Source organism: Monodelphis domestica, chromosome 7 (assembly GCF_027887165.1).
Source record: "Monodelphis domestica isolate mMonDom1 chromosome 7, mMonDom1.pri, whole genome shotgun sequence".
In the NCBI taxonomy this organism is placed as follows: Eukaryota; Metazoa; Chordata; class Mammalia; order Didelphimorphia; family Didelphidae; genus Monodelphis; species Monodelphis domestica.
In genome coordinates this window covers 120024016-120041521 of record NC_077233.1, presented here as the reverse complement: position 1 = coordinate 120041521, position 17506 = coordinate 120024016, and positions in this window count along the sequence as shown.

Below are 17506 nucleotides of genomic sequence, written 5' to 3'. Positions count from 1 at the left end.
CCTACTCATTGGACTAAATCTCATTAGTTTCCTTTGTAGAATAATTATAAAAGTCCCATTCTTTATGTAATTGTATATCTTAAGGCTCTGCCATGAGCCATTTCTTCTTCACACTCTATGTTTTCTCTTCTAGTGATCTCAGAGGATTCCAAAAATTCAACTTTCATGTCTATGAAAATAGCTCCCAACCTCTACCTACCTAGCTGTTAGCTCTCCGGACCAACAGTCCCACATCTCCAGCTACCTACTGGTATGTGCCATAGGCATTTCATACTCAACATGACAAAAATGTAACTCATTAAATCCCCCCCACCAGCACCTACTTCTCTTGAATTCCATATTTCTTCCAAGGACATTACCACATTTATAATCAACTATATTAAATGGAATATATCCTTGATTCTTTTCTATCATTTATTACTCATATTTAATTGGATGCCAGATCTTATAAGTGTACCTCTGTGATATATCTTGCAACCATCTTCTTCACTCATGTCCCAAATACTTTAATTTAGAACTCATAACTGTTATGGTTAACATTCTCTGAAGACTATATCTTAATTTATAATTATTTATTAAATAATAAAAAATGAACTAGAGAAAGAAAAAGCTCTAGCCATGTGTGGTGGGCTACTCTCTTAGCCATCTCCTCCTGGAGCAAGCTGCACCAACCCTAAACCAGACCACACATGCCAGCACTCTCTTAGCTGCCTCATCAATCCAAGATTTCAAGGGAAGAAGTCTCAACTTCCTCCCCTATATCAATTTATGCTCTTCATGATGACCCTTTACAGACCCCCTCTGATTTGGAGGACTCTGACCTCAATCTAGACAACAGGTGAGTCTTATGGACACCAGGAGTCACTATGTATTCTTTAGAATGGTTTTAGATTGCCTGTACAGTGTCTCCTGTAGAGGAAGGACTCCACCCATACCCTCAGAGAGATAGGGTTCAGAGGTTCAGAAGATTTTTTTTTTACTTTAAAATCAAAATATTCTCTTGGGGTATAAAAGACTTTAAAATTAATATTAACTTTCCTTATACTCTCATCTGTTTTTTTTGAGAGATTTCACAAGTGGTGTTCATGAATGCAATTATTAAAACTGCCAAAGTGATAATCCTAAAATTCAGGTCTGACCATATCTTTCCTCTGGCCAAGAAATCTTAGTGGTTCCCTATTGTCTCAAGGATAGGATGTAAACTCTTCAGTTTAAGACTTACAGTCTGATTACCTCTTTTTTTTCCCTTTATATTTCCATATTGAATAAAGTAGATTTCTGCCCCCAATTGTTTCTGTTCTTCTTTGCTTTGACCAAATAAAATGGAAATGGGGTTTAAACATCAGTCACTACCCTTAATCCCTCCTTGTTTTGTATAGATGTTTACTTGCACTCTATGATTATTTTATATATTTCTCTCTACATTTCCTTTATTTTCTCCCTGTTGTTATCTTCCCCTCTTTACCCTCTCTATCTATTATTAAGGTCATCAAGATAGAACCAAACCCAGGACTTGTCTATTTAGACTGTGAATGATTTCTAATGATAATAAGATTAATATAGGGGATATATATATATATATATATATATATATATATCATCTCAAGGATGATCTAATGGAGGGAGTCAACATGCAAATAAATAGGTACCAATAAGCTACAGAGATGATAAAAAAATAATTAGTCAAGAAAGAAAAAGTATCAGAAAAAATGGAAGAGAGTGGGGTGCTGGGAATCATAGTTTTTTAAGGTAACAGCGTCTAATTACACATCTTGAAACTTTGTCTTCTATTACTTCAAAGTATTAATTTAATTCTACCAACAACTAACAAAATGTGCTAAATCAATTTGTATATTTTTACACCTACTATGACATAAGTATTGAACAAGAATGGTATAAAGATCCTTAAATAGTTCTTAAAATTAAAAAAAAGTAGAAAAACCATTGTTCATTGCACTGAAAAGTGTTGAACAAAAATTCAAGTGAGCACTTGTTATTTTAGATCTGTTTTTATAGGCAGAATCTCCTAAACTTCTAGATAACTAAAAGAATCGTAAAGTATATTAGTGAGAAGTATACAGACATTAGACCAAGGGATGATATATTTCAGAGTGAAATTAACAAACAGGAGTGGTTATTTCCTGAAGTTGCCTCTCTTCAGAGAAACATAACTGAATGCCAGGTTATAGACAAAATGTTTTCTCTTTGACCATCTCTATAAAATTGATATGTTTGTGGAAATATCTCATGAAATGCAAGCCTGATCTAATCTATATAAAAATGGAACTAGACTTTGTATCTACCCAATCAAAACAACGACTTAATTTCATGAAATTTGTGCAGACAAAATTATTGGTTGATATCTTTTTTCTTTCTCACTTGTTAGTTATGCTCTTCTTTTTTCTTGATGTCATGTAAAGTTGAGACATTTCTTCTCTGGGTTCACAACATAGTTCTCTAGGGCTCTTACCCTATGCTATTTTATGTTGTTCAGCCCTTTTAGAAAATGTTTGACCTTTTGAATGATTCTCTATATGTTTCGCAGAGGAGAGATGAAACCTGATCAGAAGGAATCCAAAAGTCAGCTAAGTGGAAGAATTAGTTTCTCTCCTGAACAATCTACAGTAGCCTCTTAGATGTCATTTCCCCCAATCACCCTGTCACTCTGGATAAAGAAGAGCTTGGGGATAACCCTCTATTTCCTCTACCCAATAATATTTCTGCCAGCCTCAGCAGAATAAAAGGAATTAATTTAGAAGTAAATTCTCTTGATTGGGAGTAATCTATCTATTAAAGAAGCCAATGCATTGGATTCTTGTGATACCACTTATCACCATTATTCCACAGTGGAAATGATCAATTCCATCATGCCTGGGAGTTCCTTATTCAAAGGACTTTCAAACATCTAGATTTTCATTTGATTAATTATCAGTGATGGGCTAAACAGTATCATCTACAAAGCTTTTTCTTTATTGTAGAAGAAAAAAAATAGAGTAATTTCATCTTGAATCGACTTACCCCTGATAATAATTTATACTTCACTTCTCCCAAAAGTCTTTGGGCAATCTTTAAAGCACATAACTGCTACAGTTCCATTCCTAATGTATTCCTTAGGAATGAGAGTGCCAAAAGGGAATTTTATTGCAAACCTCATTAATCTCTAGAGTACCTGGGAATGTCTTTTACTAACACTTGTTGCAGTGGTGATAATTACCAGATTAAGAATAAAAAATAAAGACCATTTAAAAACATTACATGTCAAAACTAGCTTGGTGCAAGACAGAATAATTGTTTAGGTTTGCAGGTCACTCTGAAGTAACTTTAGGTAAACAATTGAAGTAGTAATGAAATAAAGTTCAAGGGATATAAGGGTGAGAAAAATCAATCAAATGACAGTCTTTTATGATGCATTTGCTATATCCTAGGCATGACTATCCTTGACCTCAAGAAACAAGCATTCTAATGGGGGAGACAAGATCTGTAGATACAGATATTTCTTAGTTTAAAAAATCTATTACAAAGTAACCAAATGTCTAGATAGTTCAAATGATTATATTTTCTTTTCTTTTCTTTTATTTGAGACTACAAGATTTTTTTTTTTCAATTTCTTCTCATTGATCCTATTTCTGCCATCTGGGACCAAATAGAATAAATCTAATACAGATGCTCTCTAAAGTCCCTTTCAGTTCTAAAACCTATGCTCCTAGTCCATTTTTGTTCACAGAAGCTGCACTTCATTCTTTAGATACAGTCTTAGAAATCATATTATGGAAAGATGACAATCATATTCAATTTCTTTCACTCTTTCAATCTCCCAAAAGTCTCATTGTAGTGATGATTTGTTCACAGGGGGATGAGTTTTGCCTGCAGCATTCTGGAGTGCTCTAAGTAGTCTGGTGGTATTCTCATCTGTGCTTATGAAAAGGAATTGTCAGTTTCTCAAGAGAAAGAAAAACCCTTACACCCTGCATCCACTTCAGGGGAGATCAGAGGCCCTGGCTCCAGACAAAGCTCACATTTAAGGGAAGGATGTGAGCAGGTTGTTGGATTCAGTTACAGGAGTTTCATAATGGAAGGGAACTATATTTACTCTTTTGTGGCCTTAAGGAAGATGCTAACTTTTCAGTTACTAGAATATCATTATAAAGATCAAGGGAAATGGGAGCACAAAAGAATACCTGAGGAATACATATAATATTTACCATAAAAATGGAGGATGAAAAATTAAAAGTACCATATGATACCATCCAGATGAATCTGTCATAAAGAAAATACATATTGTTTACTCATATATCTAATACATATGATTAAGAGATTTGATTACAATGAAAATGTAGCACTTAGTGATGCTAAAAATCTCTGTTAAAACTCATTGGAAGCATTGCTATACCTTTGGCCTGAAAGAGACCAAAGGAGAAGGAAAAGGACTTGTATGTAGAAAAGTATTCATATAAGCAAGGAACTGAAAGATAAAAAAGTATGTGCACTGGCTGTGGAATGGCTAGACAAATTATATAAAATATTTGTGATACAATATTCTTGTTTTGTAAATACTAAAACTGATTTTTTTTCCTCCAGAGGTACCTGAGAAGAATAGTTTGAACAGATGCAGAATGAATAGAGCAGAACAAAGTACTATCACGAGTACAGAAAAGGGTGTAGTAATGCCATTAATGGGATTTTAACTAGCAATACTAATTCTTATCAATGAGATGATCAAAAATTATCCCAGAGAACTAATAATGAAGCATGCTGTCCACCTCCTAAAAAGAGGTAATGGAATTAAATTGGAGAATGAGATATACATTTTCTTTTTTTTTTTCATTCATCTGTTCAGCAACTATTTATTGAATGCATGCTAGGTAAAAGGCGCTGTATGAAGTACTACACATAATTCACAATTTTCTGTTCCAGAGGACAGACTGTTTGCCCAGTGATCTCTACCAGAAAAAGAGTGGGGAAAAAAACCTCATTTTAGATCACTGAATATTTTCCAAAGACTCCACTGGTATTTTCTTCTTTCAATCAGTTGATCAAAGAATATCTACTATATGGCAGGCACTGCCCTTGGTGCCGGAGATAAAAAAGACATAGATAATACAATATAGAATAAAGCTAGAAAGATAGGCTGGAACTAGTTATTAATCATGTTAAACTACAAACAAAGTTTGTATTTAATTGGGTTTCACTGGAATCTATTGATCAAAGTAATTACCTAGTCAGACCTATGGTTTAGCCATATCACTTTGGAAAATATGCAGAGGATATGTTAGATAGGGAAAGCCTTGGAACAGGGAGACTGATTAGGAAGCTGTTGTAATAATCTTAGGAAGACTTGATAAGGGCTCTAAGGGAACTAAGGGTAGTGTTCATGTAAATGGAGAGAAGGGAATAGTTATATGTTATGTTATGTTATGAGCAGATATACATTTTCTGACATAGCCAATGTCAGAAATAATAGTCAATTTATTTGACCATTCATATTTGTTCAAAAGTTTTTTTCTTATAAAAAATCATTTTGAAGCAGTGAGAAGGAAGAGGGGAACTAGGGTTAGAGTCCCTCTAAGAAGGTAACAGAGAGTCATTGAAAAAAAATATCTTTTTTTTAACTATGCAGAAAAGAACAGAAGGAATGTTAAATGAAATCATACACAGGTAGGATAGCAAGAAATTGAATTCATCATATGCATAAATAGAAAATAAATTTTGTAAAACAGACATTAATAGTTTCATATATAAGCATCATTTTCTATTCAATTTTTTATGTATATGTGCTCATTTAGGTCATCATTAAAGTCTACTTTTAAGGTGGACAAAAAGATCCTTTAGACAGTGATTGGGCAAATGGTATGATTAGAAAACCACAATCCTTAGGAAGCTTAAATTACATATCTACCTCAGTTGGAAATTATATCAACTAGAGTTGGAAATATAAATTATAAGTATAAACTTTACTATGAGATTTTCAAATGCCTATTTTAAAATAATTGTTTTTAGTCCGAACTCTTTGCTCTCTATCTACTTGTGGCAGCAAGGTTTTCCAAAGTGCAAACATATATTCACACTGTCCTGAATAAGAAAGGAAGCACTAATTGGTTTTCAGCAGCTAGAATTCTAACTTTTTAATTCTTTACCCTGTAAATTTCTTGGCCATTTGATGACTGGCTGTGAATCAGACAATATCCTGCTGATGCAGGGAAGAAATAGAGTCATTATTTCTAAAGAAAAATCCAGGATACACACACACACACACACACACACACACACACACACACACACACATATATATATGTATGTATGTATATATATATATATATATATATATATTGGGTTTTTTTTTTTGCAAAACTTCTTAATAGCATAGATTTTTATGCAAAGATGTAATGGTGACAAGAAAAAAATAAAATGAATGAGATAAAACATGCTGGTTCATTCCTGTATTGATAGATGTCCATGAATTCTCTGTTAGGAAATTTACAAAGTATAAAATAGAGTCTTTATGCTAACTTCAAGGAATTGTAATTTAGAATTAAAATAATATCTAGTAGTGTGACTAATCTGAACATGGTCTCATTTGTTAGTAAATTAAAAGAAAAGTGAGAGTTATCTAAAAGAGCCAGGAGCATAGCACAGACTTAATACAAATGGATCTTATGACACAGAAAAGACTCTTATTCAGGTTTCACATCATATTGTATTTGAAGTCTCTTTCACTTGTGGAATTCTGTGATTCCAATAAATAACCTGGACTGGTCCTGGTATACAGTGGGTGGGTGTTGAGTAAGTGATTATTATTTGAATTAATGATATATATAAATATAATTTACTGTAAATTAATCAGATTTTCTTATTTTTTAATTACACAATATATATGTACTGTAGCCAAAGGATCAACATTTTTGCCTTTCTGTCCCTCTATTTAAAGAGCCATTTAATTAATGACATTTTGTAATTTAAATTTCTATATTAAGTTATTATTTATCAGTTTATTGAGTCTGTTATGAAATTATTTTGAAACTATGTTTTTCATGTTTTTTAATAAAATAGAAAATTAAATTCAGCATAACCCAATGATTTTTGAAAAGAAATTCAGATAGAACTTACTATGAAAAAATTACTCTCTGTGCTATATTTCTCAGTTTCTAATAATAGAAGATATCTGGGATTAGGGTGCAGTACCTCTTTGTTCTGAAAAATCTGTGTAATTTTTTTTTGGTACTCTTTTCATATCAGAGAAGTCTGAATATGGATTTCTGAGTTCTATACTTCTATGTAATCTGCTGGACATGTCTCTAGCTTCCCATAGTAATTTGTGACATATTGAAACCATGATAGGGAAAATTGTGAGACAGTAGAGATTACATGTATTTGCTTTTGTTATTTAATGATTTTGAAGAAATAAGAAAGTTATAATAATGAGAAAGACCAGATAGTGCTTTTGGGACAAAGGGATCTTTGGACCCACTTCTCTTTCTCTTGCACCTGATTACATCTTCCAAAGCCAATTTTCACAAGGCTTATAGAACCCAGGAAAAGCTTAAGCTTTCTATGAGAATAGTTTCTCATTTTTGCAGGTATGGTACCATATTTTCTAGCTTGTTTGTTTCACATAGCATCTTCCTTCTAACTTCCAAGATACATAAGATAGAAATTTTCCCAGTGGTTCCATGTCAGTACTTGTTTGAGGAAAATATAAGTCCATGCTCCAGGGACCCAGGCTTTCTACTCCAGATTGCATCCCATAGTATCATCCAGCTGTTTTTAGCATGCTATCGTGTGGGACTATCTATATGTAGTAAATAGTAGTCTGCTTTCATTATGACCTAATCCCCTTTCCTAATATATTTTAAAATATTATGCATTAATGAAGGCATCTTTCTTAGCTTCTTCATGTTACCATATCATTCATCTATATATTCTATTTGTGTAACAAATTTGGACCAGGGGTAAGGGATAAAACATTTGGCCGGACAATCAGAAAGGTGATTTGCAAAAAGAAATCCTCCAGGCAAAAAGGACTTGAAGTCTAGCAGGGGTGGGCTTAGCCTTCATGAACAGAGTTTAAAGAGGATCAAACCCAAATGGGTTAAAATTGTGTTCACATGTAACTTAATCTCACACAATCTATTAGACCTGTAGTAATGTATCACTTAGGAATACTGATTGAGGTTGGGATTCCAATTCCCTGCTTTTTTCCAATGGTCACAGAAGTCCTCTATCAGCTTGGCTAGCTAGGGAGACAACTGAATCATACATATATGGGGAGTCTAAGAGGTGAGAGTAAGGAGGAAATACATTTTAGGATACATTTCATGCATAACAATCTTTGCCAAAACATGGAAATTGGGAGGTGAGGGTAGAAATTGACACCTATGATGAATTGCAAGTATCCCAGAATGACTAGATTATTGAGCACATGAAAGAGTGTAATGAATAGTAAGACTAGAAAGGCAGGCTAGAGCCAGATTGTTAAGAACTTTAAAAGCAAAATAAAAGAGTTGGTATTTGAAACTGTAGGTAAGTGGGACCCACTAGAATTTTTTGAGCAGGTTAACAGTGTGATGACTGTGTAGATGGTGAATCAAACAAGGGAAAAACTTATATCGTGATAGTTAACCAGAGGCAGTTTGGTAGCTCATTGGGTAGAGTTCTGGGCTGGGAGTCAGGAAGACTTGAGTTCAAATCTGGACTTATATACTTACTAGCTTTGTGACTCTGGGCAAGATTCTTAAGCACTGTTTGTAACAATTTTCTCCTCTATAAAGTGGGATTAATAAAAGCATATATCTCACAGGGTTACCATTAGATTCAAAAGAAATAATATTAATTAAGCATTTAGTGTAATACCTGGCACATAGTATGTGCTAAATAAATATTCATTCTCTTTCTCTCCCCTGCTTCTCAACTAAAAAGGTTTTTGTTATAATATTCCAGGTAAGAGCTGATATCTGTGAGTGGAGAAAAGACAGCCATTATAAAGGTGAATTGACAGAACTTCACAACAAATTGACCTACTAGTATGAGTTTACAGTAAGAATTTAAAGATGATAAAAATATTGCAATCCTGGGTGACTAAAAGTATGTGGTGTCCTTGATAGATAAGAGACAAGGTAAGAAGAAGAATATTTGGAGAAAATGTAAATGAGTTTGATGCATTTAACCAATTAAGGAATATAACAAATAATACACAAAAGGGTGCACAGACATGTTGGAGAAGTAAGGAAGCAATGTCAAATACACCTAGTGAGTGTGATAAAGGATGGAAAGGTTTGCAGCAAACCTTTCCATCCTTTATCACATGAGTAAGAAGGATTCAAAAGGAGAAGGAAGTCAACAGTGTCAAGGAAAGGTCAAGAAAAGAGATCAAGAAAATGAAGACTGACAAAGGTTACTGGAATTTGAAATTAAGAAATTGTTGGTAATTTTGGAGATGGAAATTTCAGTTGACTGGATGATATCAGAAACTAAATTACATGGGCTTAGGAAAGTGAGCAAGAATTGAGCAAGTGAATGCAGTAAGTATGGAAAGCTTTTTTTTTTCTAGTATTTGTCTATAAAGAGAATAGAAATATAAGATCAGAGTTTTAGAAGACAGACTGATCAAAAGAATTTATTTCTTTTCTTGGTTTGTCTTAAGGTTGTGAAAGACCTAAATATTCTTATAGTCATTAGTAGATAGAGAAAGGTTAAAATTTTGAAGGAGAGAAAGGAAAGAATGCAAGAATTCATTTCCAGAATACATGAGAAAAGATCAGATCGCAAGTAGATATACTGACTTTAGTGAAGAAAAGGGCCTCTTTAAGACAGACTAGAACAAAATAAGAAAAGAAAGGGGTTTTATATATAAGAGAAGGGAAAAGAGAGCACTTGTGATGAATGACTTTTGTTTTCTATTTGTTTTTATTTAGAGTGAAATCCTTAACTCAAAGATGAAAGGAGGTTATGTAGGGAAATTGAGGACATAAGGGATGATTTGGAAGAGGTATTTATAGAGAATGAAAGATAATAAATTAGGAAATAAAATACTCAAAGCAGCAATAGAAAATGTTCATCTGTAGTGCAGTCAGAATAGTCTCAGTTCTCCTGTCAGATAAATAATAGATAGGTCTCTTAGAGAACCAGATAACTCTCTAGACCAAAGGTGTCACAGTTGCTGTTAAATGTGGCCAGGAAAACTCTGGAGTGCAGCTAGGCTGATTAAAATGCATTTAAGAAATTTTTATCCAACTAAATGAACTGAATATAGGTAATGTTGATTTGTGGCTTTCTTAGTTAAATATATACTCCATAGAGATCTAATTCTATTTGAGTTTGACACTAGTGTTATAGGTCTTTAAGTTATAGAGTTATTGTAGGAAAAACTATGTGTACTTCCTATACTAATGAAATTAGAGAGATGTGTACACCTTGGCCCACCCCACCAAAAAAAGAAATGACTAATGCCAAAGGGATGCAAAATAATTTACTTACAGACCATTGATCAATACATATTGTAGAGATGTGTATTTTGGGGAGTAATCATTTTGAAAATCCAACATACAATGTTATCTAGATAATTCCCTAAAAAGAGAATTCAGTGTTTGATGGAAACAATCTCACTTCCATTCTTAGCAATGTTCCCTTGTTAGCTGATGTTCATCAGCAGATTGGAGCCCTGTAAGCTGAGCAGACTTGAAAAGTCAGGAGCTCACAGCATTCTGTGAACGTTCAGAGCACTGCTCCACATGAATGCCTGGGTTTTTAGACCTTTTCTTGCACTTTTCTCAGCACTTCTCACTCATGTTTCCTCCCCTCACTGTTACAGATGGCAAGGTTTTGACATTCCTTAATTGTTTCTTGTAAATAATAGTTCTTGATGATGATCTGGAATTGCTCAGCATATAACTTTACGCAATTTGGTAAGACTAAACAGACACCAGTGTAGAGATAAAGGGTCCTGGGTTTTAAATCTGGCTTCAAACATTCCCTAGCTGTGTGACCCTGGGCAAGTCACCTAACCCCAATTAACTAGTCCTTATAACTCTTCTGCCTTGGAATCAATATTTATTATCATTTCCAAAATAGAATTTAAGGACTTTTTTTTTTAAGTCTCTACCTACACTTTTGATGATAAAGTTTTAGAATCTGGCAAATTCATCAAGAAGCAACATCCATTTTATTCCTTAATTTCTATTTCAGTATCCACTAATCTCTATTCACTTAAATTTTGAAAGATAGGAGTGATGGCAAGTACAACAACTTGTTGCTTACTCTCTCTCCTATGGAGTATAAAAGAAACATAGGGATAAGAAAATAGGACCTGGGTTTGAATGAGACTTTGCTAACTCTGTGACCTTGGAACAATCACTTAATCTGTGGCCTTCAGTTTTGATATTATTGAAATAGTTGTATTAGGTTACTTTCTAAGGTCCTAATATTTAATATTAACTACAAATCATTTGATATGTGATAATCACCTTCTAAACAAAGACAGACCTCTAGACAAGGTACCTCCGCCTACAAGGTAATGAAAGTTAACTAGTCACATAGCCAAAAAGTCTTTTAAATTATGATGCATTTCTCAGATTAAGTAGATAAACAACTCAGTTTACATCACTGGCTGGCCAACACAGGCATATAATACAATAATGGTATGATCTCACAGAGACAATATATTGTTTGTCCCACAGATTTTCCCTGTTTGGTATAGGTAAAACAAATTTATACTAGAGGCAGCTTGACTTGCTCTCAAGAACTGATTATTAGATCAGAGGCAGAGTCAAGATGGCGGCTTAGAGACAGCAACAGCTCAGATCTCCTTAAACCCTTCCTCACCAGAACAAAACACAATGCTTCAAGGGCACTGAAAACCAAATCTAACAACAGGACAGAGCTAAGGACCCAACTAAAAAGGTATGTTCCCCCGCCAAAAGCCTGAATTCTAGAATACATAGATTTAAGGGGAAAGAAGAAGGAAAGTCCCAGGACCCCTCCCTCATTTACAGCACTGAGCCTCCAGTGGTGGCTGGAATATCTGGGCAAACAAGGACACTAGTCTTGAGGGATTACCTTGCTGGCAAATCTGTGACAGGCTCAGAGCATAGAACACAGGCATCATAGAGATAGCTGAAGAAGAAGCACAGAGTGGGTATCCTAGTCACAGCCTAAACACTCCGTTTTACCCCTCTTCTCTTCCCCCCCACCTCATCTGAGTTTTTGGCCTCAGAGCAAAGTCACCTTTGCAGATCAACTCCATCCTGACTCAATCTCTTCAATAGGGCAGATAAGAAGCCTTCAGAAGGCAAGGAAGTTCAAGCTCCAATACCCCTCCCCTACAGACTGATCTGTGAGCCTTGCTGACTAAACCCCAAGGGCAAAAGCTGCAAACAACTACAGGCAACAACCTTGACAAAAGGACAGGAAGCCCAGCTCCTTTTCAGCTTCTGCTGTCAACCAGAGAAGATCTGACTAACGTGATCAATCAACAGAAGAGAGAAGAAGCCTCTTCAGGACACAACAGCCCAATCCCACAGATCCAGCACATAATGAGAGGAACAAGACTACAGACAACTACAGCAGGGGAAGAAGGGGCAAATATGAGTAAACAAAAGAAAAAGAAAAAAGAAATTACAATTGACAGCTTCTATCCAGGCAATGAAGAAAGAGCAAATGAAATAGGGGGATCAAGGAACACCAAGCAAAAACACAGAAACTCCAGTGAATTGGACACAGGCTTTGGAAGAACTCAAAATACAATTAAAAAAACAATTAAGAGAGGCTGAAGACAACTGAGTAAAGAACTTAAAAAGCAAAATAAATCATCTGGAAACAGAAAATAGTGTCTTGAAAGCCAAAATTGATCAGCCTGAAAATGAGGGAATGGAGATGAAAAATCAAAAAGAGAAAGATGACCAAAAAGCAAGGGATGAAATTCAGTCTTTAAAAACTAGACTATAACAACTAAAAGTGAACAACTTCACAAGGCAGCAGGAAACTATAAAACAAAATCAAAAGAATGAAAAAATTGAGAAAAATATGAAGCATCAGAAGATTTAGAAAACAGGTCCAGGAGAGACAACTTAATCTTAATTGGACTACTAGAAGATCATGACAAAAGAAAAATCCTAGACATCATTATACAGGAAATTATCCAAGAAAACTGCCCCAACATTCTAGAGCAAGAGGGAAAAGTAGAGATTGAAAGAATCTACAGATTACCTCCTGTACTTAATCCCCAAATGACAACACCTAGGAATGTTATAGCCAAATTCAAGAACTACTGGACCAAGGAAAAATATTACAAACTTCTAAGAAGAAGTCATTCAGATACCCATGAACTACAGTGAGGATAACACAGGATCTGGCTGCATCTACACTGAAGGACTGGAAGGCATAAAATATGATATTTCAGAATGCAAGGGAAATAGGTCTACAACCAAGAATCAACTACTCAGCAAAGCTGACAATATTTTTGCAGGAGAATGCATGGTCATTTAATAAAATAGAAGACTTCCAAGTATTTGTAAATAAAAGACTGGACTTGAATAAAAAAGTTGATGCCCAAACACAAAACGCAAGAGAATTACCAAAAGGTAATTGAGATAGAGGAAATAACAACAATTTTAAGGGACCTAATAAGTTAAAAAGATTTGTATATATACAAGAAAAGAGGATAATGGGAACTCTTTTTTTTTTTTTAATATATTTTATTTGATCATTTCCAAGCATTATTCGTTAAAGACATAGATAATTTTCTTTTCCTCCCCCCCCCCACCCCCCATAGCCAACGCGTAAGTCCACTGGGCATTAGATGTTTTCTTGATTTGAACCCATTGCTTTGTTGATAGTATTTGCATTAGAGTGTTCATTTAGAGTCCATCCTCTGTCATGTCCCCTCAACCTCTGTATTCAGGCAGTTGCTTTTTCTCCGTGTTTCCACTCCCACAGTTTATCCTTTCCTTATGAATGGTGTTTTTTTCTCCTGGGTCCCTGCAAGTTGTTCAGGGACATTACACCGCCACTAATGGAGAAGTCCATTACGTTCGATTATACCACAGTGTATTAGTCTCTGTGTACAATGTTCTCCTGGTTCTGCTCCTCTCGCTCTGCATCACTTCCTGGAGGTTGTTCCAGTCTCCATGGAACTTCTCCACTTTATTATTCCTTTTAGCACAATAGTACTCCATCACCAACATATACCACAGTTTGTTCAGCCATTCCCCAATTGGTGGGCATCCCCTCGTTTTCCAGTTTTGGGCCACCACAAAGAGCGCAGCTATGAATATTTTTGTACAAGTCTTTGTGTCCATTATCTCTTTGGGGTACAGACCCAGCAGTGCTATGGCTGGGTCAAAGGGTAGATATTCTTTTGTTGCTCTTTGGGCATAGTTCCAAATTGCCCTCCAGAATGGTTGGATCATTTCACAGCTCCACCAGCAATGAATTAATGTCCCTATTTTGCCACATCCCCTCCAGCATTCATTACTTTCCTTTGCTGTTATGTTAGCCAATCTGCTAGGTGTGAGGTGATACCTCAGAGTTGTTTTGATTTGCATCTCTCTGATTATAAGAGATGTAGAACACTTCTTCATGTGCTTGTTAATAGTTTTGATTTCTTTATCTGAGAACTGCCTATCCATTTCCCTTGCCCATTTATCAATTGGAGAATGGCTTGATTTTTTGTACAATTGATTTAGCTCATTATAAATATGAGTAATTAAACCTTTGTCAGAGGTTTCTATGAAGATTTTTTCCCAATTTGTTGTTTCCCTTCTGATTTTAGTTATATTGGTTTTGTTTGTACAAAAGCTTTTTAGTTTGATGTAGTCAAAATTATTTATTTTACATTTTGTGATTCTTTCTATATCTTGCTTGGTTTTAAAGCCTTTCCCCTCCCAAAGGTCTGACATGTATACTATTCTATGTTTACCCAATTTACTTATGGTTTCCTTCTTTATGTTTAAGTCACTCACCCATTTTGAATTTATCTTGGTGTAGGGTGTGAGGTGTTGATCTATTCCTAGTCTCTCCCACACTGTCTTCCAATTTTCCCAGCAGTTTTTATCGAATAGTGGATTTTTGTCCCAAAAGCTGGGATCTTTGGGTTTATCGTATACTGTCTTGCTGAGGTCGCTTTCCCCCAGTCTATTCCACTGATCTTCCTTTCTGTTTCTTAGCCAGTACCAAATTGTTTTGATGACTGCTGCTTTGTAATATAGTTTTAGGTCAGGGACTGCAAGGCCCCCATCATGTGTGTTTTTTTTCATTATTTCCCTGGATATCCTTGATCTTTTGTTCTTCCAAATGAACTTTGTTATAGTTTTTTCTAAATCAGTGAAGAAGTATTTTGGTAGTTCAATGGGTATGGCACTAAATAGATAAATAAGTTTGGGTAGGATGGTCATTTTTATTATATTGGCTCGTCCTATCCATGAGCAGTTAATGTTTTTCCATTTGTTCAAGTCTAGTTTTAGTTGTGTGGCGAGTGTTTTGTAGTTGTGTTCATATAGTTCCTGTGTTTGTCTTGGGAGGTAGATTCCTAGGTATTTTATTTTGTCTAAGGTGATTTTGAATGGGATTTCTCTTTCTAGTTCTTGCTGCTGAGCTGTGTTGGAGATATATAGAAAAGCTGATGATTTATGTGGGTTTATTTTGTATCCTGCAACTTTGCTAAAGTTTTTGATTATTTCAATTAGCTTTTTGGTTGAATCTCTAGGATTCTTTAAGTAGACCATCATGTCATCCGCAAAGAGTGATAACTTGGTCTCCTCCTTGCCTATTTTGATGCCTTCAATTCCTTTATCTTCTCTAATTGCTACTGCTAGTGTTTCTAGTACAATGTCAAATAGTAGAGGTGATAATGGGCATCCTTGTTTCACTCCTGATCTTATTGGGAATGCATCTAGTTTATCCCCATTGCAGATGATATTAGCTGTTGGTTTTAGATATATACTGTTTATTATTTTTAGGAATGACCCTTCTATTCCTATGCTTTCTAGTGTTTTTAATAGGAATGGGTGTTGTATTTTATCAAAGGCTTTTTCTGCATCTATTGAGATAATCATGTGGTTCTTGCTATTTTGCTTGTTGATGTGGTCAATTATGTGGATGGTTTTCCTAATGTTGAACCAGCCCTGCATCCCTGGTATGAATCCTACTTGATCATGGTGAATGATCCTTCTGATCACTTGCTGGAGTCTTTTTGCTAGTATCCTATTTAAGATTTTTGCATCTATATTCATTAGGGAGATTGGCCTATAGTTTTCTTTCTCTGTTTTTGACCTGCCTGGTTTTGGAATCAGTACCATGTTTGTGTCGTAAAAGGAGTTTGGTAGAACTCCCTCTTTGCTTATTATGTCAAATAGTTTGTGTAGTATTGGGATTAACTGTTCTCTGAATGTTTGATAGAATTCACAGGTGAATCCATCAGGCCCTGGGGATTTTTTCTTAGGAAGTTCTTTGATGGCTTGTTGGATTTCAATTTCTGATATGGGATTATTTAGGAATTCTATTTCCTCTTCTGTTAGTCTAGGCAGTTTGTATTTTTGTATATATTCATCCATTTCTCCTAAATTGGTGTATTTATTGCCATATAATTGGGCAAAGTAATTTCTAATGATTGCCTTAATTTCCTCTTCATCAGAGGTGCTGTCCCCCTTTTCATCTTTAATGCTGTGAATTTGCTTTTCTTCCTTCCTTTTTTTAATTAGATTGACCAGTACCTTGTCTATTTTGTTTGTTTTTTCAAAGTACCAGCTTCTTGTCTCATTTATTAAATCAATAGTTCTATCACTTTCGATTTTATTAATTTCTCCCTTAATTTTTAGGATTTCTAATTTGGTTTTCTGCTGGGGGTTTTTAATTTGATCGCTTTCCAGTTTTTTCATTTGCATTTCCAATTGATTGATCTCTGCTCTCCCTTGTTTGTTAATATAAGCATTCAGGGATATGAATTTACCTCTGATTACTGCTTTGGCTGCATCCCAAAAGGTTTGAAAGGATGTTTCGCCATTGTCATTTTCCTCGATGAAATTATTAATTGTTTCTATGATTTCTTCTTTAACTAAACGGTTTTGGAGTATCATATTGTTTAATTTCCAATTGGTTTTAGATTTGGTTTTCCATGTACCATTACTAATCATTATTTTTATTGCCTTGTGATCTGAGAAGGCTGCATTCATTATTTCTGCTTTTCTGCATTTGTGTGCTATGTTTCTGTGACCTAATGTATGGTCAATTTTTGTGAATGTGCCATGTGGTGCTGAGAAGAAGGTGTATTCCTCTTTATCCCTATTTATTTTTCTCCATATGTCTATTAATTCTAATTTTTCTAAGATTTCATTCACTTCTTTTACCTCTTTCTTATTTATTTTTTGATTTGATTTATCTAAATTTGATAATGGTTGGTTTAAGTCTCCCACTAGTATGGTTTTATTGTCTATTTCTTCCTTCAATTCTCCTAGTTTCTCCATTAGAAATTTGGGTGCTATATTATTTGGTGCATACATATTGATTAATGATATTTCCT